This window comes from Tupaia chinensis, unplaced genomic scaffold (genome assembly GCF_000334495.1).
Source record: "Tupaia chinensis unplaced genomic scaffold, TupChi_1.0 Scaffold000548_1, whole genome shotgun sequence".
NCBI lineage: Eukaryota > Metazoa > Chordata > Mammalia > Scandentia > Tupaiidae > Tupaia > Tupaia belangeri.
The window spans coordinates 533,832-538,800 of NW_006160060.1; the positions used below are offsets into that span (position 1 = coordinate 533,832).

At 58.1% G+C, this 4,969-nt stretch overlaps 1 protein-coding gene across 1 annotated transcript in view; it reads left to right on the forward strand.

The window, feature by feature from the left end:
• PLXNB2 (plexin B2) overlaps positions 1-4,969 on the forward strand; it is a 23,814-nt gene that overhangs the window by 869 nt on the left and 17,976 nt on the right. Inside the window, exons 2-3 of the mRNA XM_006157580.3 lie at positions 3,905-3,956; positions 4,500-4,552. The gene's annotated coding sequence lies outside the window, so the exon portion shown is untranslated. The remainder of the gene's footprint in view (positions 1-3,904; positions 3,957-4,499; positions 4,553-4,969) is intronic.

Consider the following 4,969-nt stretch of genomic DNA (forward strand, 5'->3'; position numbering starts at 1 on the left):
CGGGGGAGGGGCGTCCGCCACCGCCCCCCACGCTGGACCCCTCCCTTGCGTTTGTTTTGAAAACAGCGGAGCTCGGATTTGCTGGGCTGCGGCCTGTTTTGTTTCTTCTGATTTGTTTAATGCTCCCGGCTAATTGCAGATTTGCATATTCGTCGGAGCGCCGAGGCCCCGCCCCTGGCTGCCAGCTGCCAGGCGGGGGAAGGGAGGCGCCCTAGCTGCTCTGGTCCCCGCTGTCCCCTCAGTTCAGACCCCTCGGCCTGCCCTCTGGACCGCAGGCTGCACTGTGCTTTGGGGGCCCTTTAGTGCAGGCTTGTCTCCCCACTTTCCCACTTTGGCCCGTAGCTGTCACTCACCTCTCCACGGAGGTCTGCCTGGCAGGATCACACCCTTTCTCTGCTACCAGCCAGGCTCAGCCCTGTCTAGTGCTCTTCCTGAGCTCACTCCCTCTGGCCGCTGTGCTGGTCCTACCCTGGGACTGACTGCTTTGCTTTGCCTTTTTTTTAAAAGGATTAATTTCAATTAATTGTTATTTTATTTATTTATCTATTTATTTATTTATTTTAATTTGACCAGAGAAGAACAGAGAGAGAGAGAAAGCGAGCCACCAGGTCAGGGACTCGAACTGCTCAATCTGTTTGGCTGAAAATACTGATACACGGATAAACACGTCCACCCCAGAGCCCTCACCCTCACTCTTGGACTGGGATTGTGGAAGAGGATGGGGGGCCCTCTGCTCTCCCCTTTAGGCATCTCTTGCTGTTTTTCCTGCTGGAAGGTGGGGTGGGCGGAACCATTCCGTGCAAGGGGCCTGGCAGTACTGGTTAGAAAAAGGAGCCTGAGGAGGAACTCCCCGCATACGGAGCAGGCCAGGCCTCACCCAGTGGCCAGGGGAACACTTGCATGGCATGGAGGGACCTCTGACCGTGGTCGCTCAGGCGGGCGGGGCTGGTGCGCGGGGCCCCCCGCCCCCGCTCCTGCGCTCCCCCGGGCGAGGCCCTCGCTGGCAGCGGCGGTGTCCCCAGCGGGCAAGGCGGCCGACGGGGGAGGGGCGTCCGCCACCGCCCCCCACGCTGGACCCCTCCCTTGCGTTTGTTTTGAAAACAGCGGAGCTCGGATTTGCTGGGCTGCGGCCTGTTTTGTTTCTTCTGATTTGTTTAATGCTCCCGGCTAATTGCAGATTTGCATATTCGTCGGAGCGCCGAGGCCCCGCCCCTGGCTGCCAGCTGCCAGGCGGGGGAAGGGAGGCGCCCTAGCTGCTCTGGTCCCCGCTGTCCCCTCAGTTCAGACCCCTCGGCCTGCCCTCTGGACCGCAGGCTGCACTGTGCTTTGGGGGCCCTTTAGTGCAGGCTTGTCTCCCCACTTTCCCACTTTGGCCCGTAGCTGTCACTCACCTCTCCACGGAGGTCTGCCTGGCAGGATCACACCCTTTCTCTGCTACCAGCCAGGCTCAGCCCTGTCTAGTGCTCTTCCTGAGCTCACTCCCTCTGGCCGCTGTGCTGGTCCTACCCTGGGACTGACTGCTTTGCTTTGCCTTTTTTTTAAAAGGATTAATTTCAATTAATTGTTATTTTATTTATTTATCTATTTATTTATTTATTTTAATTTGACCAGAGAAGAACAGAGAGAGAGAGAAAGCGAGCCACCAGGTCAGGGACTCGAACTGCTCAATCTGTTTGGCTGAAAATACTGATACACGGATAAACACGTCCACCCCAGAGCCCTCACCCTCACTCTTGGACTGGGATTGTGGAAGAGGATGGGGGGCCCTCTGCTCTCCCCTTTAGGCATCTCTTGCTGTTTTTCCTGCTGGAAGGTGGGGTGGGCGGAACCATTCCGTGCAAGGGGCCTGGCAGTACTGGTTAGAAAAAGGAGCCTGAGGAGGAACTCCCCGCATACGGAGCAGGCCAGGCCTCACCCAGTGGCCAGGGGAACACTTGCATGGCATGGAGGCCTGGGGACTGACTGCGGGGGGACATGCTCTCATCCCCTCTCCTAGTTTGCCAGGCTGAGACCTTCTCACAAAGGGCCTGCCATTAAGGACCACGGAAGATAAGTGACAGACCCACAGGGGTTGGGCCAGGGAGGATGTCTCAGGGTTCTGAAGGATGGGTAGGAGTTTTCCATGGGGACAGCCACAGCAAGCTGGTGCCAGCATGGAGTCCACCCTCGAACACCATGGCTGCGGTTTCACAGAGGACAGACTCCTCTGAGCAACATGCCCGCTCACTCCAGCCTCCAGCAGCTCTGCTGTTCCTCCCCAACCAGAGCAGAGCAAACTGCCCGTGTAATCCTGCTAGGAAGGGGCAAAGGTGGGTTCAAACCCAGGACTGCGACTCCAGAGCTCAGCCCCAAGGCTCCTGCATGGAGCCACTGTGCATGTGACCTAACCTCCAGAGGACGCAGGCCAGGACTCGCCCATGGCCTTGGGGATCTGTGGGCCCTCAGGAAAGTAGTCTTCATCTGGGACCTCAGGGAGGACCCCCAAAGAGCCTGGCATGGGGGAGGATGGGAGAAGCAGGCCTGGGGGAAGACAGGCTTGTTTAGGGAGAACTCTGAGACTTGGTGGAGAGGGGGCAGAGGGGGCCAGGATTTGTTCTCTGATGCTGGGAGAAGAAATTCATGCATGGCCTTCTACCTTCAGGACCAGGGCAGGGGACTGCAGGGAGCCACTTCCCACCTACCTTCAGGACAGTCTGAGGGAAGGCCCTGGCTGATCCATGGGTAACTCCGGGCAGATGCTTTGGGGGTCTGTGTGGGTTCAGGTCAAATGTCCTTGGAAGAGGCCAGCCTCCCTTGGCCTTGCTTGTAGTAGGCTCCCTCCAGCTCAGCACTGAAGGAGAGTGGCAGGGATGCCCAGAGGCTGGCATGGCGTCCCTGCGGACCAGCCTTGCATCCTTTTCACAAAGACTATGTTGAGCATAGGGGCAAAGGGCCCCCACACACACACACCCGTGGCATCTGGAGCCCTGAGCCCCTTGGCCAGCCCAGGCTGAGGCTAAGGGAGTTCCCCGAGGCGCAGACGTGTTGTCTGTCGCGCAGGCGTGGTGGCTGCTTTACTTCCACCAGCCTCCCGCAGACCTGCCATGGGTCCAGCTCTGGGTCCTGCTGTCCAGGGCTGTGGGCTGGAGGGGATGGGACCTAGTGGTGAGGAGGGGAGGGCAGGGCCTGCCCTAGTGGGCAAGGCTAGGAGTGGACGTGCAATGATCCTGGGGTTGGGGCAAGGTTCGGCGGCTAAACTTGGAGGGGGTCACGCTTGCTGTGGAAGTCACTGGAGCTGCAATAATTAGACAAGTAATATGTGAATATGTTCTTAAAACAAATAGCAAAGTTACTTTGCTCTCCCAGCCCCGCCTCTGACCCTAACGGTCACTGCCGTTTCCAGCTGGAGCTGAGGGTTTCCGGACTTGGTGTCCCCATGTGGGTGGAGGGTGGAAACCCCACCACAGCACTCCCCAGCAGGGCTGGTTTCTTTTGGGGTCTGCACAGGCCACCTTCCTGCATTTGTCAGGAACCCATTTCCCAGTGTCCTCTGGTAAGAGGCCAAGTGCTTTATAGATTTTCACTACAGCAACCCATGCCAGTAATGACCCTGGTCTGTGCCGCTCGGCAGCCCGCCTGGTGTTTCGTGAACAGAGCTGCAGTGGCCAGCAGGGAGGAGAGCCATGGCGACCAGTGGGAGGGCAGCCACAGTGGCCAGCAGGGAGGAGAGCCACGGTGGCCAGAGGCAGGAGAGCCACAGTGGTCAGCAGGGAGGAGAGCCATGGCAGCCCGCAGGGAGGGCAGCTGCAGTGGCCCACAGGGAGGACATCCACAGTGTTGCACTTGGGGGCTTTGTCAGGAATGACTTCAGTTAATCCTTACAAACCACCAGGGGTAGCTCACCTTTACCATCTCCATTTCACAGATGGGGAAGAGGCACAGAGAAGTTAAATTACTTGACCAAGGTCACACAGCTAGTAAGTAAAATTGTGGGAGTCATGGGTTTGCCCTCTTTTCAGAAAGGAATTTTTAAAAAAGATTAAGTACACATACCTAGTTTTAAAAGCCAGGCAGTATTTATATTTTATAGTAGTGGTTATATTGCTGGACTCCCACAAGGCCAACTGCGGTTAGAGTCCCGGACCCAGTGGCTTGGTCCAGGATCCTTGGAGTAGAAGGGATTGCTGCATGGCCATCCCCCTTGGGGAGTGATCTCTCACTTCCCCTCTCACTGTCTCTGTCTCTCTCTCAGGCCAGTGCGCTTGCCCTAAGGCAAAAACCTCTACCAAAAAAACCCATAAAATCCTGAACAGGGGAGACGGGTGAGCCAGGCTTATGTTCTGGAAAGGCCCAGTGAGTGTATCTGCACTGGGGCTGGGCTGGGGCCTGTCTGAAGACAGTGCTGATTGTGGAGGCCAGACCATCCCCTCCCCCCCCCCGCACTCCAGCTCCCCAACACGGAGCAGAAAGGCAGGCAGGCAGGCTCCTGGAGTGAATGCTGTCTCCCCTTTGCCTTCCAGGGAACCTCGATGCCAGCCTGGAACAGACCTTGAGTGGTGCTGAGGAGCCTTAGGTGAGCGGGGTGCACCCACCTGGCGGAGGCGGTGGGTCCTGGGGAGTGTGGACCTGAGCCTGGGGGTGGTGCACAGCCCCGAAGCCCCTCCCATGTCTTGGACAAGAGCGAGAGCTCAGAGGGCAGGACGACTGCATGTTTGCAAGGCCAGGCAGGCACACGGGGCTGCCATGGGTGGGCTCTGCAGGGACACTGGGACCGCCTAGGCACTGGGTCTGGGACATTAGGCCTGGGAGTTCGAGGTGTGCGGCCTATCCGGGCACTTTCCGGGCCAGCAGCAGGCAGAAGTTTGTACAACTTCTTGGAAGCACACCTCCAAACTTCATCCAGGAAGCCCCGTAACTGGGGGTCCCCCTGAGACTGCTTCAAAACAGGAAGCGCCCGCTGTCTGCCTATCCGCCTGTTCCAGGAACGCCA